This window comes from Sciurus carolinensis, chromosome 5, assembly GCF_902686445.1.
Source record: "Sciurus carolinensis chromosome 5, mSciCar1.2, whole genome shotgun sequence".
Taxonomy (NCBI): domain Eukaryota; kingdom Metazoa; phylum Chordata; class Mammalia; order Rodentia; family Sciuridae; genus Sciurus; species Sciurus carolinensis.
In genome coordinates this window covers 41,086,295-41,113,960 of record NC_062217.1, presented here as the reverse complement: position 1 = coordinate 41,113,960, position 27,666 = coordinate 41,086,295, and the positions used below count along the sequence as shown (strand labels likewise).

The 27,666-nt window shown below is 39.1% G+C and overlaps 1 pseudogene; it reads right to left on the bottom strand.

Moving 5' to 3' along the window:
• LOC124985560 (5-hydroxytryptamine receptor 2A-like) overlaps window positions 1–26,826 on the bottom strand; it is an 84,965-nt pseudogene extending 58,139 nt beyond the window's left edge.
• Between the last annotated feature and the right edge of the window lie 840 nt (window positions 26,827–27,666).

Here is a 27,666-nt window from a genome sequence, read left to right as displayed (position 1 = left end):
TCCTACTTTACTGAATTCACTTATGAGTTCTAAAAGTTTTCTGGTGGAACTTCCAGGTTCCTCTAAATATACAATCATCTCATCAGCAAGTAGGGATAGTTTGAGTTCTTCTTTTCCTATTCATATCCCTTTAATTTCCTTGGTCTGTCTAATTGCTCTGGCTAGAGTTTTGAGGACAATGTTGAATAGAAGTGGTGAAAGAGGGCATCCTTGCCTTGTTCCAGTTTTTAGGGGAAATACTTTCAGTTTTTCACCATTTAGAATGATACTGGCCATGGGCTTAGCATAGATGGCCTTTACAATGTTAAGGAATGTTCCCTCTATCCCTATTTTTTCTAGTGTTTTGAGCATGAAGGGGTGCTGTATATTATCAAATGCTTTTTCTGCATCTATCGAAATAATCATGTGATTCTTTAAGTCTGTTGATATGGTGAATTACATTTATTGATTTCCAGATGTTGAACCAACCTTGCATCCCTGGGATAAAACCCACTTGATTGTGGTGCACTCTCTTCTTAATATATTTTGTATGTGATTTGCTAAGATTTTCTTGAAAATTTTTGCATCAATGTTCATTAAAGATCTTGGTCTGAAATTTTCTTTCCTCAATGTGTCTCTGTCTGTTTTAGGTGTCAGAGTGATATTGGCTTCATAGAATGAGTTTGGGAGGGTTCCCTTCTCTTCTATTTCATGGAATACTTTGAGGGGTATTGGAATGAGCTCTTCTTTAAAGGTTTTGTAGAACTCGGCTGAGAACCCACCTGGTCCCAGAATTTTCTTTGTTGGTAGGCTTTTGATGACTTCTTCTATTTCATTACTTGAAATTGATCTATTTAAAGTGTATATGGGGGTTGGGGAGATAGCTCAGTTGGTAGAGTGCTTGCCTTGTAAGCACAAAGCCCTGAGTTCGATCCCCAGCACCAAAAAAAATAAATAAATAAATTAAAAAAAAAATAAAGTGTATATGTCCTCCTCATTCAGTTTAGGTAATTCATATGTCTCTAGAAACTTGTTGATGTCTTTGAGTTTTTCTGTTTTATTGGAGTATAGATTTTCAAAATAGCTTCTAATTATGTTTTGTATTTCACTCGTGTCTGTTGTGATATTTTCTTGTTCATTCTGAATTTTAGTAATTTGGATTTTCTCTCTCCTTCTCTTTGTTAGTGTGGCTAAGGGTTCATCAATTTTGTTTATTTTTTCAAAGAACCAACTATTTATTTTGTCAATTTTTTTATTGTTTCTTGTGTTTAAATTTCGCTGATTTCATCTCTGATTTTCACTATTTCCTATCTTCTACTGCTTTTTTGTTGCTCTGTTCTTTTTCTAGCGCATTGAGCTGTAGTGTTAGGTCATTTATTTGTTGATTTTTTTTTTTTCTTTCATGAAAGCACTCCATGAAATAAATTTTACTCTAAGTGCTACTTTCATAGTGTCCCAGAGATTTTGATATGATGTTTCTTTGTTCTCACTTACTTCTAATAATTTTTTAATTTCCTTTCTCATATCTTCTGTTATCCATTCCTCATACAATAGCATATTATTTAATCTCCAGGTGTTGGAGTAGTTTCTGTTTTTTACTCTGTCATTTAGTTCTAATTTCAATCCATTATGATCTGATAGAATACAAGGTATTATCTCTATGTTCTTGTATTTGCTAACAGTAGCTTTGTGGCATGATATATGGTCTATTTTAGAGAAGAATCAATGTGCTGCTGAGAAGAAAGTGTATTAGCTCTTTGTTGGATGGTATATTCTATAAATGTCTGTTAAGTCTAAATTATTGATTGTGTTATTGAGATCTATGGTTTCTTTGTTCAATTTTTGTTTGGAAGATCTGTCCAGTGGTGAGAGAGTTGTGTTTTTTTTTTTTGACACGACTTTGGTTCTCCTTTATTTGGCTGTTCCTTTAGGGTAATTCGTCCCTTTGCTGATTTACATCACTGTTTTTCATCGCTTCCTCATGGAATATTTTGCTGAGAATGTTCTGTAGCACTGGATTTCTTTTAGTAAATTCTTTTAGCTTTTGTTTATCATGGAAGGATTTTATTTCATCTTCAAATCTGAAGGTAGGTTTTGCTGGGCATAAGATTCTTGGTTGGCATCCATTTTCTTTCAGGGCTTGATTAATGTATTCCAGGCCCTCTAGCTTTTAGGGTCTGGATTGAAAAATCTGCTGATATCCATATTGGTTTCCCCATGAATGTAATTTGATTCTTTTCTCTCGCAGCCTTTAAAATTCTGTCTTTATTTTTATGTTAGGTATTTTCATTATAATGTGCCTTGGTGTGGGTCTGTTGTAATTTTGTGTATTTGGAGTTCTATAAGCCTCTTGTACTTGATTTTCCATTTCATTCTTCAGATTTGGGAAATTTTCTGATATTATTTCATCGAATAGATTGTTCATTCCTTTGGTTTGTTTTTCTAAGCCATCCTCAATCCCAATAATTCTTAAATTGACCTTTTCATGATATCCCATAATTGTTATAGATTCTGTTCATGATTTCTTACCATCTTCTCTGTTTGTTCAACTTTTTTTCAAGATTAAATATTGTGTCTTCAATATCTGAGGTTCTGTCTTCCAGGTGTTCTATCCTATTGGTTATGCTTGCTATGGAGTTTTAAATTTGGTTTATTTTTTCCTTCATTTCAAGGATTCGTTTTTTTTTTTTAATATCTCTAATTCTTTATTGAAATGATCTTTTCCTTCCCGTATTTGCTCTTTTAACTGTCAATTGGTGCAATCATTCAATGCCTGCATTTGCTCTTTCATCTCATCATTCAATGCTTGCATTTGCTCTTTCATCTCCTCATTTGCTTCCCTGATCATTTTAATTATGTACATTCTGAACTCCCTTTCTGACATTTCTTCTGCCATGCTGTCATTGGATCTTATTGATGTAGCATCTAGGTTTGTTTGGGACATTTTCTTACCTTGTTTTCTCATATTGCTCAGGCATTTACCCCTCTAGTAGTGAAACTCTGGGATATTAGATTTCCTCTATTGACTAATATTGTCCTTGTAGATTTCCAATAACTCACCTCTTAGCCTTCAGTAGCCTGAAGTCTTGGAGGAACCTGATAATGCGGTGCTCCACTAGGAAGCTGCCTCTCTAGGGGTGGTGGCCTTCAGGTGGGGTATATTCCCTGTCAGTAGGCAGAGGCGCTTCCACTTGTTGACTGATGGTCAGTCAAAGGGGGACTAGATTGCAGACTGGGGCATGTATGATCTGGGCCTATGTCTCTCATTCTACTGCCCTTGTGGGAAAGCCTCGCCCAGCGGGGAAGACATACCTGGTGGGGACGTTTCACTGGGCAGCTCTCCTCCAGGAAGTTCCCTACGGTCCGGAACTACCACCTGGATGGGCAGCCCTCCTCTGCGATGTTCCCAGGGGTCCTGAGCTATCACCTGGGCTGGGTAGCCTGTCCCTGCGAGGGACTCCCTGGCTGAGTGGCCCTCCTCTGCTATGTTCCCTGAGGACCGGAGCTACCACCTGGGCCTCAGACCCTCACTCTTCGTTGAAGTCTCTCGCTGTGCAACCCTCCTCTGCATAGCTTCCGTTTGACTGGTTCATGGCTCCAGCAGGGGAGTCTCACTAAGCCACTCTACTCCACAAAGTTCCCTGCATTTTGGGACTATTGTCCCATCCGGGGAGCCTGACCAGTGGGAGAGACTCACCGGTGGATCTGAGTTTGTCCCGAGTCTCTCAATACCTCCTCTTCTTGACTCCTGGGTCTAGGTCCTCTAGCCTCCTGTGTCTCAGGAAGTGAGCTGCCCTTCCAATGATGATGGCCACGCCCTCAGGAGTAATTCAAAATGCTGCACCAGCCTATAAAGAAAGAAGCCTCTGGCTAGCTCTGCGATGCAGGCGGGCTGGCTGGTCTGCGGGCTGGTTGGTCTGCCGGCTTGCTCCGTGATGTTAACAGAAGACGGTGTGGTGGTCAGGCCAGGTCGCTCAGTGATGGCGACTGTGCTTGGCCTGGTGGTTGGGCAGGTTGGCTGTCCACCACCTAGCCCCACAAGGCAGGCAAGTTGGGTGCCCGCCTGCTACCTCCGCGATGCAAGTGGCCTAACTCACCCGCCAGCTTGCTCCGCGACTGGGACCGACCAGTGATGGAGCTGTCCTGGCTGCGGGCATTATTAATTACTATGGTCTTCTGAGAGGATTCTCCTACCAAAATGAAGGTCCCATGCAGGTGAATGGACCCAGGAAAGTCTATTACCTACATTTTAAAAAAGTGAATTAACTAGAACTTGTTTCAACTTCCCAAAGTGCAATGACTCTTTGATGAAGGAAAAAAAAATGATAATCTAAACTTGCGAAGTTCATGCTTGGACTGTGGAATGTGGAGATTCCATTAGTATGTAACCAGAATGGTAATATCCTGCCTGAGATGAAGGAGGCCTTCAGCAGATATGTCTTACTCTTAGACAATTTCTTGTTTTTTAAACAATAAATTTAAAGAAGAGGAAACTTCCTGATATGGAATCTGGATTCCGACATGAGAAAACTCAACTTAGAAGTATTCTTGAATTTTTTTTTGTTTTGGTACTGGGATTTGAACCCCAGGAGTGATGTTCCACTGAGCTATACCCCTAGTCCTTTTGATTCAGGGTCTCCCTAGTTGCTGAGGGCTTTGTAAAGTTGCTGAGGCAGACCTGGAACTTGGGATCCTTCTGTCTCCGCCTCCCAAGGCACTGGAATTACAGGTGTGTACCACTGCACCTGGCTTTCTTGAATGATTTCTAAAGAAATAGGAAAAATCTCAAACTAAAGCTCACCAACTGTTAGAGAGTTTTGTTTTGCCTTTTCCCTAATAGTTCTTCCTTACAGCCTCAACTAATGAGGCAGTTATAATGATTATAACATGACTGATATTAAGTAGAAAAATAAAAGCAGTTTAATTTGATATGATTGTTAGTCTTCCATTTAAAGTATAGGAAAGCAATTTAAAAATAGCTTTTGAAATTGAGAGCACAAGGAAATAAAATTTCTTTCAAGAATGCCTTCAGTGTCAGACTCCAGAAATTAATATTTGTATGCCTGTATGCCTGGCTAGGCATTTTCCATTATATAGTTTGGGAGCAAGTTGAAATGCATTTTTGTTTTGCTTTTAATTTCTTGTTCTTTGGAAGCTTGTGACCAAGTGGAGGAATAAACAGGATCGTGACAATAAAACATGTGAAAAGACAGATACATGAAGGGCCAAGGAAGAATCAAAGTAGGGCAGATGTGAAGGATGCTTCTTAGAGGAGGTGGTACCAGAAGGAAAACAGAAGTTAGCCAGGTAAGGGGTTGAGAAGGCATTGCCAGCAGAAAACTAATAAAGACTTAAGAGTAAAATGGCATGTGATGGTCACTATCATACCTGGAAAATAACTGGTGAGACGAAGTGTGGTAGGAGAGGCAGTAGAGGTGTGGGCGGGGGCCGGATTTATGGGGGACTGTGGGTCTTTGGTTCAAGGGTCTGCACTCTACTGGCAGCAGAAGCTTTCAAAGGGCCTCCAGCAGGAGATTTCATGAACCTGAGGTTCACATGGTGGATCTCAAGGGCAGGGTGGAGAAGGAGGGCAAGGAATCTGGGGAGGGAAGTTTCACAGTAGCACAGGACAGATGTTGAAGGGAAGTTTCACAGTAGCACAGGACGGATGTTGAAGGCTGATGGAAAGAGAAGACGGACTTAGAAACAGTGGATAAGTAAAAACAAAAGGAATGGTCACTTGCTTGGATGTGGAGGTGAGGAAGGGGTGAGGCTGGCTGTTGAGAGACTGAGTAGGCATTGATGTTATGTTCTAAGATTGAAACTTTGGAGGACAAGTGGGCAGGCACTGAGTACAGCTTTTGATTTGATAGGACCAAGGTTCCTGTAGATCTTCTTGCTAGAGGTGCCCTTCAGGTAGTTGAAGCCCTGGGGTGAGAGGGGAGGAGCACGGTGAGCCAGAATGTAGGTTAAACAGTTGAGCAGGGTTGTAATGGCCGAATCCATGGGAATGGAGAGGACTCAGCATAAGGATGGAGAATCAGGAGTGAAAAAGTGGAGAATGGTTCTCTGGAGGACTTAACCATTTAAGGAAGAAGAAAAAAAAAAAAAAAAAAAAGAAGAGAAAAAGAAAGAAAAAAGGAGTGTATAAAAGCCAGAGATGATCAGGGAGAGGAGGGAAGCTGAGGAAGGAGACATTTGAAAAGACCCACTGAACTGAATAAAAAAGGAACAGTAGATAATAGCAAATATATTCATATACACTCTCTTTTGTGTGTGTAGATCAAAATTGTTTCTGAGTATGGGTCTCAATCACTTGAAAAACCCACTTAATAATTAAAAAGTTGAGACAAATTAAAACAAATTATAACCATTGAAAAGAAAAAGACATCATTTCATTGGTATTTCAAATACCTCTGAGAAGGAGACACCAGATGGGATCCCGTTTAGGGAGAAGAAACTTAAAGGACTGAAACAAATATAAGACAAAACTGCTTTAAGGCAACTACTTCAATGCAAAGGGTCAAGAATATCCAGGTGGAAGGGGATGGAGGGGCTTCCTCAAAGGGTTGAAATCAGGGGGAGCTTACTTAGGGCACTTGGCTCCAGGTTACCACCATGACTGGATGCCAGTCTAGAGAGGCAGGGAGGGACAAAGGGTCACTTTACTTTGTATCCTCTATAGTCCTGACCTGTTGGCTCTCATCTATAGGTGAGAATGTATTCATATTTACTTGAATACATGATTTAACTTTTGATGCCTCATTAACATATTTATAATCCACCAAGGAGTTGCCAATGAAACTCAAGATAGAGAAATATCATTGTGAAGGCATGCTAAGACCCAACTCTCCTTTGGAAGATTCATGAATATAAAGGGGGCCAAGTGTCAGTGTTTTTTAAAAATTAGTCTTTTAACTTACATTTAAAACATAAGACAGTACATATTTATGGAATAAAGCAAAATGTTTTTGATATGCATACACACTGTGTGATGTTTATGCCAGGTTAAATATATCTTTTTTTAAATTTTTAATTTATTTTTATTGTAAACAAATGGGATACATGTTGTTTCTGATTGTACAGGGAGTAACAGAATACTATTTGCATAATCATACATTTACATAGGGTAATGATGTTTGATTCATTCTGTTATTTTTTCCTCCCCCCCACCCCTTCCACCCCTCTTTTCCCTCTATACAGTCCCTCCTTCCTCCATTCTTGCCCCCCTCCCATCCCTCATTATGTGTCATCATCCGCTTATCAGTGAGATCATTCGCCTTTTGGAATTTTGAGATTGGCTTATCTCACTTAGCATGATATTCTCCAATTTCATCTATTTGCCTGCAAATGCCATAATTTTATTATTCTTTATGGCTGAGTAATATTCCATTGTATATATATATATATATATATATATATATATATATATATATACACCACAGTTTCTTTATCCATTAATCAATTGAAGGGCATCTAGGTTGGTTCCACAGTCTGGCTATTGTGAATGGAGCAGCTATGAACATTGATGTGGTGTATCTCTGTACTATGATGATTTTAAGTCCTTTGGGTATAGGCCGAGGAGTGGGATAGCTGGGTCAAATGGTGGGTTCATTCCAAGTTTTCTAAGAAATCTCCACACTGCTTTCCAGAGTGGCTGCACTAATTTGCAGCCCCACCAGCAATGTATGAGTGTACCTTTTCCCCCCACATCCTCTCCAACACCTATTGTTGCTTGTATTCTTGATAATCGCCATTCTAATTGGGGTGAGAATCTTAGTGTAGTTTTGATTTGCATTTCTCTTATTACTAAAGATGGTGAACATTTTTTCATATGTTTGTTGATTGCTTGTAGATCTTCTGTGAAGTGTCTGTTCATATCCTTAGCCCATTTGTTGATTGGGTTATTTGTATTCTTTGTGTAGAGTTTTTTGAGTTCTTTATATATTCTGGAAATTAGTGCTCTATCTGAAGTATGAGTGGCAAAGATTTTCTCCCACTCTGTAGGCTCTTTCTTCGCATTGCTGATACTTTCCTTTGCTGAGAGAAAACTATTTAGTTTGAATCTATCCCAGTTATTGATTCTTGCTTTCAGTTCTTGTGCTATGGGAGTCCTGTTAAGGAAGTCTGATCCTAAGCCAACAAGTTGAAGATTTGGACCTACTTTTTCTTCTATAAGATGCAAGGTCTCTGGTCTGATTTCAAGGTCCTTGATCCATTGTGAGTTGTTTTTTGTGCATGGTGAGAGATATGGGTTTAGTTTCATTCTGTTGCATATGGATTTCCAATTCTCCCAGCACCATTTGTTGAAGAGGCTATCTTTTCTCCATTGCGTATTTTTGGCACCTTTGTCTAGTGTAAGAAAATTGTATTTATTTGGGTTTGTGTCTGTGTCCTCTATTCTGTACCATTGATCTACCTGTCTATTTTGGTGCCAATACCATGCCGTTTTTGTTACTATTGCTTTGTAGTATAGTTGAAGTTCTAGTATTGTGATGACCCCTGTTTCATTCTTCCTGTTAAGGATTGCTTTAGCTATTCTGGGTTTCTTATTCTTCCAGATGAATTTCATGATTGCTTGCTCTATTTCTGTAAGGAACATCAATGAGATTTTAATTGGAATTGCATTGAATCTGTACAGCACTTTTGGTAGTATGGCCATTTTGACAATATTAATTCTGCCTATCCAAGAACATGGGAGATCTTTCCATCTTCTAAGGTCTTCCCCAATTTCTTTCTTCAATTTTTGTAGTTTTTATTGTAGAGATCTTTTACCTCTTTGGTTAGATTGACTCCCAAGTATTTTATTTTTTTTGAGGCTATTGCAAATGGAGTTGTTTTCCTCATTTCCCTTTCAGCTGTTTCATCACTTGCGTATAAAAATGCTTTAGATTTATGTGTGTTGATTTCATAGCCTGCTATTTTGCTGAATTCATTGATGAGGTCTAGAAGTTTTCTGGAGGAGTTTTTTGGACCCTCTAAATATAGAATCATGTCATCAGCAAATAGTGACAGCTTAAGTTCCTCTTTTCCTATTCATATCCCTTTAATTTCTTTAGTCTGCCTAATTGCTCTGTCTACAGTTTCGAGGATGGTGTTGAATAGAAGTGGTGAAAGAGAACATCCTTGTCTTGTTCCCATTTTTAAAGGGAATGGTTTCAGTTTTTCCCCATTAAGAATGGTGTTGGCCATGGGCTTAGCATAAATAGCCTTTACAATGTTCAGGTATGTTCCTATTATTCCTATTTTTTCTAGTGCTTTGCGCATAAAGGGGTGTTGTATTTTGTCGAACACTTTTTCTGCATCAATTGATATAACCACATGATTCTTATCCTTAAGTCTATTGACATGATTACGTTTATTGATTTACGGATGTTAAACCATCCTTGCATTCCAGGATGAACCCCACTTGATCATGGTGCACAATTTTCTTAATATGTTTTTGGATATGGTTTGCCAATATTTTGTTAAGGATCTTTGCATGTATATTCATCAAGGATATTGGTCTAAAATTTTCTTTCCTTGATGTGTCTTTTCCTGGTTTGGGTGTGAGGGTGATGTTTGCTTCAAAGAATGAGTTTGGTAGGTTACCCTCATTTTCTATTTCCTGGAATATTTGAGAAGTATTGGAATGAGTTCTTCTTTGAAGGTCTTCTAGAACTTAGCTGAAAATCCGTCTGGTCCTGGGCTTTTATTGGATGGTAGGTGTTTAATGGCTTCTTCTATTTCATTGCTTGATATTGATTTGTTTAAATTGTGTATGTCCTCCTGGTTCAGTTTGGGAGGAGCATATGTCTCTAGAAATTTGTCATTATCTTCGGTAGTTTCTATGTTGTTGGAATACAGATTTTCGAAGTAGCTTCTCATTATGTTATGTTTCTCAGTGGTGTCTGTCGTGATATTTCCTTTTTCATCACGAATTTTAGTAATTTGAGTTTTCTCTCTCCTTCTCTTTGTTAGTGTGACTAAGGTTTTGTCTATTTTGTTTACTTTCTCAAAGAACCAACTTTTTGTTTTGTCAATTTTTTGAATTGTTTCTTTTGTTTCAATTTCATTAATTTCAGCTCTGATTTTAATTATTTCCTGTCCTCTACTACTTTTGCTGTTATTCTGTTCTTTTTTTTCTAGGACTTTGAGCTGTAATGTTAGGTCTTTTAGTTGTTGACTTTTCATTCTTTTCTGGAATGCACTCCATGCAATGAATTTTCCTCTTAGTACCGCTTTCATAGTGTCCCAGAGATTTTGATATGTTGTATCATCATTCTTATTGACACTTAAGAATTTTTTTATCTCTTCCCAATGTTTTTTGTTATCCATGTTTCATTCAATAGCATATTATTTAGTCTCCAGGTGTTGGAGTAATTTCTGTTTTTTATTTTGTCATTGATTTCTACTCTCAGTCCATTATGATCTGATAGAACACAAGGCAGTATCTCTACTTTTTTTTGCATTTCCCAAGGGCTCCTTTGTGGCATAACATATGGTGTATTTTCGAGAAGGTTCCATGTGCTGCTGAGAAGAAAGTGAATCCGCACGTTGATGGATGGAATATTCTATATATGTCTATTAAGTCTGGGTTCTTGATTGTGTTATTGAGTTCTATGCTTTCTTTGGTTGGATTTTGTTTGGAAGATCTATCTAGTGGTGACGGCAGTGCGTTAAAGTCACCCAGAATTATCAAATAGTCACCCAACTATTTGATTCCTGAAATTGAGAAGGATTGGTTTGATGTACAGGGATGCACCATTGTTTGGGGCATAAATATTTACTATCATATGCCTTCCTAATTTATGGTTCCCTTAAGCAGTATGAAATGTCCTTCTTTATCCCTTCTGACTAACTTTGGCTCGAAGTCCCCTTTATCTGATATAAGGATGGAAACCTCCACTTTTTTACTGAGTCCATGTGCGTGGTAGGTTTTTTCTCATCCTTTCACCTTCAGTCTGTGGATGTCTTTTTCTATGAGATGAGTCTCTTGCAGGCAGCATATTGTTGGGTCTTTCTTTTTAATCCATTCTGCCAGTCTATGTCTTTTGATTGATGAGTTTAGGCCATTAATGTTCAGGGTTATTATTGAGATATGATTTGTATTCCCAGTCATTTGGTTTATTTTTGGTTTTTAAGTTGGCTTGGTTTCTTCTTTGAGTGGTTTTTTTCTAAGGTAGTTCCTCCCTTTGCTGACCTCCATTGTTGTTTTTCATTTCCTCCTCATGGAATATTTTGTTGAGAACATTCTGTAGCGCAGGCTTTCTATTCATAAATTCTTTTAACTTTTGTTTATCATGGAAGGATTTTATTTCATCTTCAAATCTGAAGGTTAGTTTTGCTGGGTATAGGATTTTTGGTTGACAACCATGTTCTTTCAGAGCTTGAAATATGTTGTTCCAGGCCCTTCTAGCTTTTAGAGTCTGGGTTGAGAAATCTGCTGCTATCCATATTGATTTCCCCCTATATGTAATCTGATGCTTTTCTCTCGCGGCTTCAAAATTCTATCTTTATTTTGAATGTTAGGCATTTTCATTATAATGTGCCTTGGTGTGGATGTGTTGTGATTTTGTGCATTTGGTGTTTTGTAAGCCTCTTGTATTTGATTTTACATTTCATTCTTCAGGTCTGGGAAATTTTCTGATATTATTTCATTGAGTAGGTTGTTCATTCCTTTGGTTTGTATCTCTGTGCCTTCCTCAATCCCAATAATTCTTAAATTTGTTCTATTCATGATGTCCCATAGTTCTTGGAGATTCTGTTCATGATGTCTTACCATCTTCTCTTTTTGGGCAACTTTATTTTCAAGATTAAATGTTTTGTCTTCATTATCTGAGGTTCTATCTTCCAAGTGGTCTAGTCTTTTGGTGATGCTTTCCATTGAGTTTTTTATTTGGTTTATTTTTTCCTTCATTTCAAGGATTTCTGTTTGTTTTTTTTTTGAGAATCTCTTTCTCTTTGTTGAAATGATCTTTTGCTTCCTGCAGGTGCTCTTTCAGTTTATTGGTATTATCATTCATTGCCTGCATTTGCTCTCTTATCTCATCCTTTGCTTCACGAATCATCTTAATCATGTATAGTCTAAAGTCCTTTTCTGACATTTCTTCTACCATACTGTCATTGGATTCTATTAATATAGAATCTAGATTTGTTTGGATCATTTTCTTCCCTTGTTTTTTATGTTGTTCACATATCTTCCCCTCTAGCAGTGCAGATCTGGGGTATTGCAGATTCCCTCCTATAGGTTTATAGTGGCCCTATAGGTTTCCAAAACCTTTTCTTTAAGGGGAGATCAATATTATCAGTGCCCAATTCAGACACTGTGCAACCCTAGACCAAATAGCCCCTATGAGGTCTATAACAAAATTGTCAGAATAAACAGAATGAGTTTAAATATTATCTTCAGTATAACAAACAGGTTTGCAATAAGGTCTGCTGTTTCTAATGGAGGACAAAGAGGATGTAGAGGGATGTAGAATGTGACTGTTAATGGGTTAAGAAAAGATTATACAGAAGTTCTAGATAATAGAAAGGGTGATAATGTAATCAAAAGAAATTGGATGTTAGCATGCAAAAAAGGGAGAAAGAGACTCTTAGGGAAGAGGTAAACAAAAGGAAAAGAGAGCAAGTAAAGAAATAAAAAACAATATAACAGTCATATAGTATTCAAACCTCCCAGTCTTCATTAGCCTGATGCATGAGAGGTACCTGTCAATGAGCTTCAAATCTTCAGCAGAGGTCTCTGGATGGGATTTGCCTCAACTAAATATCAGAGCTATGGCTTCCAGGATTATCCAAGATGTCCACTCTGGCTTCCAAATGTGTTTGCAAATGGGGAGCTGCAGCTCAGGGTGTGGATGTGGTCAGCTGGAGGTCCTGGAGGCAGGGTGCGGTTGGTCAGGCAGGGGTCCTGGAGGTTGGGTGTGTTTGATGTGGTTGTGGGATCCTGGAGGCTGGGTGCAATCAGTTGGTCTGGGGTCCCGGTGATAGGGTGCAGTCATTTGGTCTTGGGGTCCTGTCGGCAGGGAGCAGTCAGTTGATGTGAGGGCCCCAGAGGCAGGGAGTGATTGGTTGGGCTGAGTGATCCTGGAGACGGGGCTCAGTCAGTCTGGCCGGGGGTCCTATGGGGCCTGGTTGTTGTCTCAAAATGGCAGCAGCCACGTGTAATCACACCTGCAGGTACTGTAACAGTGAACTTCCAGGTGACTGCAGCTGGCAATCCACTGGAGGTTGGCGACCAGTTTGGTGACTGTTGTCAGAGGATCAGGAGGTGAACCTCATGCGCTGGGTGATGGATACGTGTAAGGCAGGCGATGGACAGGCAAGAGGCAGGCAAGTGGCGGATGATAGGCACCTGACAGTGAGCAATCTGCACTCAAAAAACATGTGGATATGCTCACAGTCTGCAGATGATCACAGCAGACAACTGGGGTAAACGACAGGGGATCGATAAGCAGTAAAAACTGCCTCACCAAGAAACAGATATCCTCTGCTTGAAATCAGAGTTATGGAGTGAGAAGGAATGCAGCCTCCCTCTAGTCCGCCATCTTGGATCTCATCTCAATGCAATTCTTAAAAATAGTTATTTTACGATCCCCAGCACCAAAAAAAAAAAAAAAAGAAAAAAAAAGTTATTTTAGAACTGGATAGAAACTGATTTCTAAAACACATAAGGAAATGAAAATGTTCAAGAGAAAGCTGAATAAACAATGATATACTAGATTTGAGACAATAAAAAGTATATATCATCAAAAGTATACTACAGATGAATGAATGGACTGATCACATAGAAAAGAAAATCTAGGAATACACCAAATATCTATGGGAACTTAGTAAAAAACAAAAGTGGCATATGAAATCATTGGGGAGACAATAGGTGGCCAGGAAGGAAAAGTAAATTAGGTCACAGGTTAAAGTTCAAATGGTCAGAGGTAAGTGTATGAAACAACCATTCAAGTGATAGGGGATAATATGGGAAAATTCTTTGTATCTTTGCAGTGGGAAAGCAATTTTAAGTCATGATTCTAAATTCAGACAGCCAAAGAGAAATGAACATTTATGAATGAGATTATTTAAAAAAAAAACCATGTGGAATGAATGAATAATGTCAGGTGACCACAAATTGGGAATATATAGATAAATTGTGATAACACAGACAAAGATCTAATTTCTAAATATATCAGTTAAGGAAAAAGAAACAACTTTATGGAAAGGAGTTCAAATATTGTTAAACTTATGTAATTATTACATGATCAACATCATCTTTGTTCACTTAATCCTTAGGATAACTTCACAATGTAGGTACTGTCATTGTGTCCATCTTATTACCAGGGATCCAAGACAAGGGAGGTCGTTGACTATTCCATTTTTCCAGTGTCAGCTCATATCTCTCCAAACCATCCCAAACTTCCTTTCTATATTTAATATCAGACATTTCTCCACTTGAATAGCAAAGAGTTCCAACTTGATATTTTTAAGAGCTCCAAAATATTTTGTAGCTTGCTCAAAGTCGAAGAGCTTATCAGGGTTAGAGCCAGATTCAAATCCAGGCAGTCCAGCTTTAGACTTTTTGCTTATAATCACTAAGTTCTACAGTAAAAGCCATGAACATTCAACTGTAGGAAACACAATCTAAGTTTGCTCATGAACATGAAAAGATGCTGAAATTCCATATGAAGACAAAACTACAGTAAGATACATTTTTACTATCCCTCAAAGCTTCCTTACAGACACACTGTCCTGGAAGACTTGCATCTTGACCTGAATAAGGGAAGAGGCTCAGCTGAGGACCTAAGCTTCCAGTTCAAGATTCTACACATGGCATGACAGCTGTGAGGCGTGAAGTCCCTGTAAGACACAACGTGCCTTTTCTCTTATTACAAAAGCAATAATGCAGAAAATACATGTTTAGCCTTGAGGGGGGAAGTCATGGTTACCTACCATCATAGGAATCAGGTTGATGAAGGGAAAGTGAAATCCATCAAGAAACCAGGATGATTCTTAGCATAATGCCTCATTCTTTTCCCTCACTTTTTTTCTTGGAGAGCTCACCAATGGAAAACACAATTGATTTGTAATTATGCTCAATTTCCTCAGAATTAGATGGAAGTCTAGGTAAGCAATAAAATGACAACACTGTAGCAGCATATGGGGAAAAGAAGCAGCAAATGTCAGGAATACCTAGTACAAGAAAAGGAGAGTAGTGTATGATGTGGTTATCGAGGTGGCTATTTGCTAGATCCCAGCACAACTTGCAGGTCAGCCACCTCCCTGGGATGCCTAAGCTGACCTGATAGAGGGAGTATTTTATTATTGATCATGCAAAACACTTTGTAAATAGTACTTGTGCTAAATAAAGCCATATAGAAATGTATAAGGGAGAAAGTAACAATCCTGCCATCCTTTTAAATTTTATCTTGATAAGTGTGAAGTCTTAGAGTTTCAGTGCTAGTACATACATATGCCCATACACTATGACTGTTTTATCAGAATTGGCTCATACCGTGTGTGCACCCCAAACTTCCTTTTTTAAAAATTTGATATCATAGACATCCCTCCACTTGAATATCAAATAGCCCCAACTTGATATTTTCAAGAGCTCCAAATTATGCTATAACTTAGGAAAACTAATCTATTCAAACAGAACCCAACCTTTCCACTTTTCTACCATTTCAGAATTGTTGCACTAAAGATTTTTATATGCACGTTTGGTTTTCTATAGAATAGATTCTCTCAAATGGAATTGGAAGGTCACATTTCAGCAGCACTTGTTGGATTGTCCAAGAGGCAGCAATTCACATTTGCCGAAAACGGACATGAGAACGTATGGCACCAAGTCCAGAACAGCACTGGGTGTTTTCACTCACTTTATTTTGCCAATCAGATGGGTGAAAAATGGTCTTACATGATTGCTTTAAATTATGTTTCCATGACTGTTGAAGATTTGAGCGTTTTTTCAGGAGCCTAATTGTCCAATTCAAATTACATTTCTGTGAATTGTCTGTTCATTTGATTTACCTATTGAATTGTCATCCTGTTTTTTTTTTTTTCAAATGTAGGTGCTCTTTGTATCTCAAAAGTATCAATCTTTGGTCTTTGTATCAAATATGTGTCAGATTTTTTCTTTTGGGAATTTGTTTACATTGATTTTAACCATATCAAACGTCTTTTATATAATGGACAGTCTATAATAGTTTCTGCATTTTTAAATTGTTTAAAAACTTCTGACCCACCAGAAGGTTGCTTAAAAATTATTTTAAAAAATCTTGCGAGGGGGTATCGCGATACCAGATCTTCAACTCTACTACAAAGCAATAGTAACAAAAACGGCATGGTATTGGTACCAAAATAGAAAGGTGGATCAATGGTACAGAATAGAGGACAGGGGCACAAACCCAAATAAATACAATTTTCTCATACTAGACAAAGGGGCCAAAAATATGCAATGGAGAAAAGATAGCCTCTTCAACAAATGGTGCTGGGAGAATTGGAAATCCATATGCAACAGAATGAAACTAAACCCATATCTCTCACCATGCACGAAACTAAACTCAAAATGGATTAAGGACCTTGGAATCAGACCAGAGACCATGCATCTTATAGAAGATAAAGTAGGTCCAGAGCTTCAACATTTCGGTTTAGGACCAGACTTCCTCAACAGGACTCCCATAGCACAAGAAATAAAAGCAAGAATCAATAACTGGAATAGATTCAAACTAAAAAGCTTTCTCTCAGCAAAGGAAACTATCAGCAATGCAAAGAAAGAGCCTACAGAGTGGGAGAAAATCTTTGCCACTCATACTTCAGATAGAGCACTAATCTCCAGAATATATAAAGAACTCAAAAAACTCTACACCAAGAATGCAAATAATCCAATCGACAAATGGGCTAAGGAAATGAATAGACACTTCACAGAAGAAGATCTACAAGCAATCAACAAACATATGGAAAATTGTTCAACATCTCTAGTAATAAGAGAAATGCAAATCAAAACCACCCTAAGATTCCATCTCACCCCAATTAGAATGGCGATTATCAAGAATACAAGCAACAACAGGTGTTGGCGAGGATGTGGGGAGAAAGGTACACTCATACATTGCTGGTGGGGTTGCAAATTAGTGCAGCCACTCTGGAAAGCAGTGTGGAGACTCCTTAGAAAACTTGGAATGGACCCACCATTTGACCCAGCTATCCCACTCCTTGGCCTATACCCAAAGGACTTAAAATCAGCATATTACAGAGATACAGCCACATCAATGTTCATAGCTGCTCAGTTCACAATAGCCAGATTGTGGAACCAACCTAGATGTCCTTCAATTGATGAATGGATAAAGAAACTGTGGTATATATATACAATGGAATATTACTCAGCCATAAAGAATGATAAAATTATGGCATTTGCAGGCAAATGGATGAAATTGGAGAATATCATGCTAAGTGAGATAAGCCAATCTCAAAAAAACAAAGGACGAATGATATCGCTAATAAGTGGATGATGACACATAATGGGGGGTGGGAGGGGTTAGTGTTAGGGTTAGGGTTAGGGTTAGGGAGGGGGGCAAGAATGGAGGAAGGAAGGACTGTATAGAGGGAAAAGAGGGGTGGGAGGGGTGGGGGGGAAGGGAAAAAATAACAGAATGAATCAAACAACATTACCGTATGTAAATTTATGATTACACAAATGGTATGCCTTTACGCCATGTACAAACAGAGAAACAACATGTATCCCATTTGTTTACAATAATAAAAAAAAAAGAATCCTGTGAACTGGGATTTGGGGTACATGAGAAAATAATTCAGTCTAATGAAGTAATTTTGGGGTGAGACTTACTTAGAAGAGGAATAGAAAAGTCCAGCAGAAATTCAAACTAGGTGGAATGCGATAAGGGCATTCCCTGGAAGGAAATGAAATGAAAACATTTGCAAGAAGACATATGAAAATGGGGGTAGGGGTGGGAAGAGGAGCTATTACAAAGAAAAATAGATGGCAAATATAAAATGGAATAAAGCTGATTATGTTGAGTGTCACAGTAAACATGGACAGGTTGAATTCCAAGTCAAAAAGCAGAGTGTCAGATCTTGTTAAAGTTCCTCTACAAATTATGAACATGCACATAAAGCAAGGAAACTAACCTATTAAAAATGAAGAGATGAGAAATGATATGCTGGAGAGATTTAAACAAAAAGGAGACAGGGTAATATTACTATCAAAGTAGAATTTGGGACCCAAGCCCTTTGTTTGGGGCTAGGGAGATAAAAACCTGTCCTTGCCAGGGATACTAAGGAGGCCAGGAGGCCAGGATTTGAGGTCAGATTCTGAAGGGAAGGGAAGAGCAGAACCAGAAGATGGTGGTATGAGCCACCTTTCTCCTTGAGGCATCTGTCAGTTGGTGAGGGAGGCTGAGCAGCAAGAGAGTCTGCAGCAGTCTCATGGGGCTGAGGATATAAAAACTGCATTTCAGAGCTCGCAAAGTGGAGACCATGTGGGGTTGTCATCTGGGATCCCGAAGGAGCCCAGTGTAGATGTGAGAATAAACTTGAACTAGACCAGCTCTTACAAAAACCCTGTTTAAAGTAAGCTCAGTCCCTGACTTGGTTAAGGGGACCTGTATTTTCTATGTCTAAAGCTAGACAATTCCTCTATGCAGAAAGATAACATCCACAGGGTCCAATAGTCAATTTAAAAAATTACCAACTCTACCCACTGACAGAATCCAGGTGAGGGGGAGACCCAGAAAATAGAAATTCCCAGGTAATTCAGATATCCAGATAGCTGCAATATTTACGAAAACAGATGAAAATATAGAGAATTATTACAGAAAACTGAAATCTATAAGATTCAAATGGAAAAAATCTAGACTAGGAATATAATAACTGAAATTAAAAATATAATAGATGGGTCTAGCAACAGAGTAGAAGAGAGGATTAATAACCCAGAAGAAGAGTCAGAAAAATTACCCAGACTAAAGAGAGGGGCAAAAGGTGGGGAGAAATGAAGAAAACTGAGTCAAAAGAAACTTGGGTAAAAGTTCATTAACACACAAACTGGAAACCCAGAAGTGAGGGTGAGAAAGAATGGGTCAGAAGATAATGGCCAAGGGATTTCCCAAAGTGACAGAAGATAAATTTAAGAATCAACACCCTGTGCAGGATAAAAACAAACTAACCTGCACCTAGGCACATCATAGTCAAATTGCTAAAATACAAACAAATTCTAATGCAGCAGGGGTAGTGGTTTTTAGGGAACAGCAATAAGACTGACACCTGGGTTTTCACAAAGTAATCCGGAAACTTTGGAATATCACCTAGAAAGTGCTGAAAAAAGACTGCCAACTTTGATTTCCGGGCTGAGCAAAAATGTGCTTTAAATGAAGTCAAAGTAAAGATGTCTAAGCTAACAAAAACTGAAGAAAAACACCCCGATATTCTTAAGGAAGTTCTTCAGGCATAAGAAATAGGAAGCCAGGCAGAATCACAGAAATGAAAAGGCAATCACAGGTCAACATGGGAAATAAACAAATGCCAACAGAATGTCTGTGGTGCTAATGGGTCTTAGAAATGCTCACGTAGAAAACAGGAAACACAGTGCAGCAACAGGACAGGTGGAGTTAAAAACGTTCTAAAGGTTTTGTATTTACAAGATGTGTTCAAAGAATCGTTTTAGTCTCTGAGATCACAAAGGTCTGTTTTAATCGCTAAAAAGAATGGATAGCTAACATGTTTACAGGAGGGGATTGTGAATTAACAATTCCTGGTTAGTCCAAAAGAAAGCAAGAATGGAGAGAGATTAGAATGTAGAACAAACGGGACCACAGAAAGCAAATTGTAGGAGAGTGGATTCAAATCTAGTATTGACTTACACTGAATATAAAAGAGCTAAGGAATCCAATTAAAAGAAAGTTTGACTGGATAAAAACAGCTCTTTATTTCATACAAGTAACACATTTAAAATATAAAGCCACAAAACTTGAAAGTAGTGAGACAGAATGAGGTATATAAAAAAAAATCATAATCTAAAGAAATCTGGCATAGCTATACTAATATCAGATGGAGCTGACTTTTAAGACAAGAGACATCTCCAGATATGAAGATGATTTAATGGTTAAAAATCAACATAACAGATAACTTAAAATTTATATGCACCTAATAACCCCCACCAAAGGGAGAAAATGTATACGAGATAACTACTGAAGAGGTTAGAGATGTAAGTAAGAATACTATTTTAAAAAGGGACCAGGATCAGAGAGATTTAGAAGTAAGCTCTACATACTTCTCAAGCATACATAATTCCTACTTATATAGTTAAAGACCTTAGGGAAAAAAATTAAAAAAAAAACTTTTAAATTCATTTAATTATGCTAGAAAAAGAAACCTTGCTTTAAGAAACAATCCAGTCAACCAACAAAGTCATCCAAATCCAGTATTTGTGCATTTATTTTAGGAATGCAAGTACAATCTAACAGGAATTTATCAAGAAAACTGAGTATCAATAGATTGAAGGTAAAAACTAATTATATCAATAGATGCTGAAAAAGCTAATTGTTGATAATCAAAAATAAGTGAGACCATATGCAAATAGAAACACTATATTATAGAATCATAAAAGAAATCCTGCCATTTGTGATAACATGGATGTACCGTGAAAGCATTATGCTAAATGAAATAAGTCAAAGATACATACTACATGGTCTCACTTGTATGTGAAGCCTAAAAATGTTAAATTCTTAGAAACAGGATAATGGCAGTTACCAGGGGCAAATGAGGGAAAGTGGGGAAATGTAGGTCAAAGGGTACAAACTTTAAGTTATAGGAAGTACTGAATTTCAGGGGATCTAATGTACGGCATGGTGACTAAGTTAATAATATTGCACTCATTCTTGCAATGTATTTAAATATTGTCACTACAAAACAAAAGGTAGATGGGTGAGATGATGAAATTGTGGTATACTTATATATTTCATGAACTGTTACCAATCACATTGTGAAACTTAAAATCCATCAATTTGTAAGTTATACCTCAGGAAAACTGGAAAATTAAAAAATTCCAACTGGACTAAGGATCTAAATTGAAAACGGAGCAAACAGACCAAAAGATAAAATCTTGAACAACAAACAAAATAACAACCATAGAAACAGAAATACTAGAAGAAAATTCAGGAAAATATTTGTGCTGAGTCTCATCAGGCTCCTCAATAGAACTGACGTTTTCATTTTTACACTTACTACCTGCTCCCTCCTCAGCCACACATGCTGCAGACTTCTAGAATAGATGCTGAGTAACTCGTTTTATGTGTTTGCTTAACTCCTTCTCCTACTACACTGTGAGATTTTGAATGTGTATTACATTCCTCAGATTTGCTTTAGAACAGGAAAGCTTTAGTATGCCCAGTGCCAAGGACATAGCAGATACGCAATAAATTTTTTGTTGGCCAAATGGATGAATGATGACCCTTGGCTGGCACCCCCACAACTATTCCTGCCTGACTCCTGGGGTGATAGCCAGAAAGAGCCAGAAGCAGACTGCCTTATTGGGTAACAGATAAAGCCTAGTCTTTGGAGGCAAACTGACCTGAATTGACTTCTGATTATCAACAATATCATGTGCAATAGCTGATTTTCTATAAGATGTTTAGGACATTTACTGGGTCTGTAGTCGATGTTTAGAAATGGTTAGCTTCATTAATGGTACTATTATGAAGCTTAACTAAGATGAGGGAGTTGGTATGGCAGAGAATAAGAGATGGTAGACCCTCCCAGTTGGTCTCACCAACGGGATAGTGTATGGGGTAAAAGTAGAGTAACTTTACCAATTACTTAGCTGCTTCATTTGCCTTATACTTGACCCTCCTTTGCTCATGTGATCTCCCTCTCTGGCAATCTGTCTCAGTGGTCCTCATCCCTGGCTCTACATAAAAATCATTTGGCAGTACTCTGGACCAATTAAATCAGTGTTCTCCAGGGGGCTTATATGTGCACCCAGGATTGGAATGGTTGTCCCTTCACTCTCTTGCTCCTAGTAGAATGGATCCTAGATTGCAGAGGCCCAGAAACCACAGCACTTTCCTGGAGCAAAAACTCTTTCCTAAGGAAAGTGGTACTGGCAGCAGAAAGAGCAAGGATTGGTGCTAGAAGCTTAGAGTCCTAGCCATGACACAAGTTGAAGGTGTGACTCAGAAAGCCACACAAGTCCTCTGTCCTCGGGTTAACTAACTTATCAAATAAACATGGTAGAATTTTCTACCAAAAACTATAATGTGAATTTCAAACTGGAAAACAGTTAAAACTTTTCAAAAATTTGGTAATCGCTCAATATAACTTGTTACTGTTCTTATCAGATTTAAGAAAATCCCACTATATACCTTACCATCTGTGGGGCTATGCAGAAACTATCCTAGTTTCTCCATCTATGAAATAGAGATATCTACTCTGCTGAGCGCATATTCACTGTTTGCAGGAAAAAATGGGAAGTAAACACAAGAAGTTGTATTGCTGTACTGTGAATTATTGATTGGTATTGTTACTACAATGTTGTATCTTTACACAAGTTCGTGAATTTCAACTTGCCAACAAATCCCATAGTCTCTCATAGAAGTAGAGAAGATCGCTCATGTGACCTTAAGTGAATATGGCATTTCCATCTTAGGAGCTTTGAGACTTTGTAACAAGTCTCAGGGAATCTTTGGTTACAACCAAGGTTGCTGAGGTGATGGGTACAACTGACATTGCTGCTAGGGAGCTGTCCCTTCGGTTTCCATTACCTGGGCTTTCCTGACTTAAGCATGTGATAGATGATCAATACTGTCAGGAAGTGAATGTATGTAATCAACCTAACTGAAGCGTTTTGAAATCCTGTGGCCTGTGGTATAAAAACAGTGAAGGGCCCAGAGGAACTGGGCAGGCTGAAATGCGTGGCTCCTAACCAAGTCCTGCCATTCTCTGTCCTCTCCTCCTCTGGGTTGCAGAACCTGGAATCTTTCTCCAGAAGCCTTATGTTCTCTAGTATGGGCATCTCTATTGACCACAAATCCAATTATAATAGCTGAGGTTTCTGGAAGATTCAGTTTGGAATAGTGAACTTGAAAGTGAGAACTGGGGAAAACAGCACAAATATTCCTAATTTCATCCCTGCACAGAGCTGTTTTTATTCTTACCTGGGCAAAGCAATACAAATAATATAGTCAGCCAGTGACATAAACAGATTTTCTTTTCCTGTGGCAAATCTGATAATTATTATGTTGGGACATAATCTTGCAATACACAAAATAAGAGATTCAGGGGGATGTCAGGTTCCAATGCAAGGAAACAGAACAAGTCTCCAGAGAAGGCATGAACTGTCATTTCAAACACGACTCTGGCAGATGCTCCTACTTACCTACAGAGATGGTCCAAACAGCAATAATTTTCAGAAACGCCTTTGTTCTGGAGTTAAAGCGGCTGTGGTGGGTGGGATTCTGGATGGCGACGTAGCGGTCCAGGGAGATGGCACAGAGATGCATGATGGAGGCCGTGGAGAAGAGCACGTCCAGGTAAATCCAGACTGCACAGAGCTTGCTAGGCAGAGGCCACCAGTACCCTGCAATGCAGAAGCTTAGCATCAGCCGGCAGCCTTGTGCCTCCTGGGGCAATGATTTCCATTTTGGTGACAGGCACAAGTGGTGGCATGGGATGATACAAGAAAATTTCAGTATCTGAATAAACCCTAATAGCTACTGTATTTAACTGCAGTACTGTTGCCCTGGCTGATGAACATGAGTTTGAACATTTCTGGTGTCTGGAATTATCAGTGTGGTATGGTTAACTTGGATGGTTCCTCTTTAGGGATTCTCCCTGCCCTACTCACATAGCAAAACTGCTTTTTCAAATGAATTATGTCCAAAGTTGCAATTTGCTTGGAGTTCCTCTATTGGAGTGCTTCTCACACTGAACTATCATTATATTTTTCTTCAGGTTATAGGTCCTAAGGTTAGTCCCATCTTATTACTATAACAATCATCCAGTGTCACACAGTGATGGCAATAAATAGTATTGGCACAAGTGGCTAATTGGTTAAAAATCCAGATGGGGCCTATGTCTTTATTTGTAAAAATGATAAATTATTTACCAATGATGCTTTTGGTGTTGACCTCAAACTTGGGGAAATCATGTCCTTTCTCTGAGCTTTGTTTCAGGGCAGTAGTTCTCAAACTTTAGGGAACAGGTGACTCAGGTGCTTCTTAGAACTGGGACTGCTGGACCCACCTTTGGAGGTTCTGATCTAGTAACTCTGGAGCAGGCTGAAAAATTTGCATTTCTACCAAATTACCAGGTGATGCTGCTGGTCCAAGGACCACACTTGGAGAACATGGACAGTTGTTCTCACTCCTGGATGCCACATTAGGATCAGCTGGAGAGCTTTAGACATGGCTTTGATGCCCAGGCCAAACAGTTCAATTAAATAATTGAGAAGGATGGCCAGAAGTGGGCTGCAAACATCTAAGGGCTTTAGAGCCCCCCAGAAGATTCCAATCCAGGCAGCACAGCAGACTCCCTCCTGTGTTAGGAAGATAGAAGATGCCTTACAGACGTGAGCAAACTGTTGTGTTTCTGTGTGTGTGTTCTGGAGGGAACCAACGGCTATAAAAAGCGTTAATTAGTTTTGCTAACAGTGTAAGTAATGGTGTTAGATCTGCCTGCGTGAGAGGAGGAAAATTGTAAAGATCACTTTCCTTCACGATACCACAGACCACAAACCTGAGCAAACTCTCCGTATGTAGACATACTCTGTCTACCAAGATGCCACCAGGGCTAATTTAGAAAAGGAAAGGGTGCATGCAGGACACAAGCCTAATTTGGAGACTTTCAAATGCATTTGCAAAGAGCTTGAGCAGAAAGCAGCGCTTTTCTTTAGCAGAGCCCCAGCTCAGGGGAAGCAGGCTCTGCCTGCGCAGAACTGGTGTTGACTGAGTGGTTTTTTTTTTTTCCCCCGCTTTCTGGAAGGAGGCTGCTGCAGACTTTAGTTTGGGTTTTAGGTGGGGATGAGGGGACATTTCCTCTTGCGAGATGCTGGGCGCCCCTCTGGCTGCAGGAGGTATAGGGACCAACCAGTCCAGAGCTGGACTCCCAGCGGAACCAGTCATGAGCTGAGCGGCAGCCGCCAGGGGGTGCCCCTGCATCCTGAGCGGGTAGCGTGGAGGGGTCGCTTTCCAAACCTGGCTAGTGTGGTCCCACCCACCCTTCTGGGTCACCCCGCCCTCCTGCCAAGGTTTCTGCACAGTCACCCCAGACACCCGCAACCGGATTTTGTCTTTGAGGGCGGGGCGGGTTTTAGGAAGTGAGAAGTCCTCCAGAATGTCTGGGAAATGACAGGCACATTTAATGAAATTATTTAGGTGTGACATTTGCACGGTGAAGCCAGGGTTAGCCTTGTAGCCATCACAGTGACCTTGTACAAACTGATGCCTGCTCTCACCTCTTCACTTCCTTCCTCCTTCACACTGTTCAGGGATAGGTGAATTTTAAAAGAAAACTTAGACTTTATGAGTCTTGGCTAGAAAATCCCCTCTCCTGGGCACCCTCATAGCCCATCTCTAAGGTCCAGCTGATTGCTGATGTGCCGATGTGGGCAGCCTCTAGGTTCTCTCCCTCATTCTCTGTTTAAGGAGAAATATGGCTGTATTACTCATATTTTAGAAAGAATATCATTCTCCCCAGTGAAGCCGTCCCAGTGTTTGCCGACTTGCTGAGAGGTTTGACTGTGTCAAACTCTGTGGAGAAGAAAGCAAAATTAATCTTCCATTTCTTTTCCACTCTCCTCCAAACCAGACTAGAGGAGTTTTATACATTTACATTTTTAAAGAGTTGAGGGTATAATTCAAAGGCACTTTTCCAAATTATCTTCTCTGGGCAGGGAACAATTAAAACTGGAGTAATTCATTTATTCTAATGGAGACTTTGAACGCTTTAACATCAAACCCACTCCACCACTAATGTTCTCTCTGCAAATGTTCCAAGGTAATTGGGAAGGTTTTACCACTCCATTAGAAGTGCTGAAAACTGTGTGACAAAGATAAAACTGTTCTTTCCTAAGGCTGGAATAATTGGGTGGGAATATAAAGAACCAAGAATCAAGTGGTTTCATAATGATGGTTAAGTTATTGCTTGATGATGGTATTGGGATATTTATAATCATTACTGCATAAAATGTCCATGTTTTAAAGCACAAAACTTTATCATTATCTTGCTACATAAAATGTATGCATAAAGCACCAAAATGATCAGCTAATATGTTTTCTTTTTAAGTGAAACATCATTTAAGGGTTAAAATTTAAGTAACTAGCACAATGTGATGGTAGACCCTAGTCTATAAACAAAGCTATTTAGGGTTCACCCGCTGAGCCCCTGCTCATCTGCTAACTGCATGCACATGCTCTTTGTGATCAGTGTGGGTACAGCTGGGAAACTAATGCCACTCACCATACAGGATGGTTAACATGGACACAGGCATGACAAGGAAACCCAGCAGCATATCAGCTATGGCAAGTGACATCAGGAAATAGTTGGTGCGTTCTGCAGCTTTTTCTCTAGGGACACTGTCGTGATGACGAGTATGTTTCCAGCAATGGTTAGAATAATCACTACAGCTGTCAATAAAGCAGACCAGTTTTTTTCCTGGAGATGAAGTAAGGAGAAACATGTTGGTGGGAGGCACCCTTCGCAGGAAAGGTTGGTTCGGTTTTCATAATCTGTTGTCCAGTTAAATGCATCAGAAGTGTTTGCTTCTCCGGAGTTAAAGTCATTATTATAGTGCCTTGGGTCATCATTTAATTGCATTAAGGAGTTCGGAGTTGAGCTCAAAGAAGAATTTTCTTCACAAAGAATATCCATGTCTGACTCGGAACTCGTAGCAGATGAAGTGTTGCAAGACTGACAAGTTATAGCCTCTGCTCACCGTTCATCTTTCTGTCCCTGTGCTCTGTTGTGCTGACGCTGGTGTACATGTGGGGCTCCTTTGCAGGCTTTCCCCTCTCCCATTATTATGAGAGTAGTTAAGGAATGGCAGTGCTCTCTAGATTTCCTGCTGTCCCAATTTTAGTGGAGTCTTCTGTTGGGTTATATATTTTTTCCACCAAAGAAGGACAAAATAAACAGAATGAACTTTTATCACAGAGGCTGCAGAGTTTTGAGAATTCAGGGAGTCAAATGTGGTCCTGGCCAAAGAAGAAAAGTTTTGTAACTACTAGGAATCTTTTATAGTTATATCTGATGCATTTAACTGGACAACAGATTATGAAAACCGAACCAACCTTTCCTGTGAAGGGTGCCTCCCACCAACATGTTTCTCCTTACTTCATCTCCAGGAAAAAAACTGGTCTGCTTTATTGACAGCTGTAGTGATTATTCTAACCATTGCTGGAAACATACTCATTTGATTGGATAGGCTGGTCACCTAGTTTGGCCACAGTAATGTTAAAATAGCATGCAATCCAAAACAGCGAGGTTGTATGCAGTTGGCATTAGGAAAGTCCATTAAAAATGCATCCAGAGTTAATCCCATAGTCATGGGCTATACTTTGGGTTATAGTTCTCTGTCAGTCTTAGGCTGAATTGCCATACCTGCTATCAGGAATTTCAGCTTGTATTATATTGCTTAGTTAACAAAAGGAAAAAGAAAAAGTCCTGAAGATTAGCAGACAACTTTCCACACCAGAAATTCTCATGGAAATG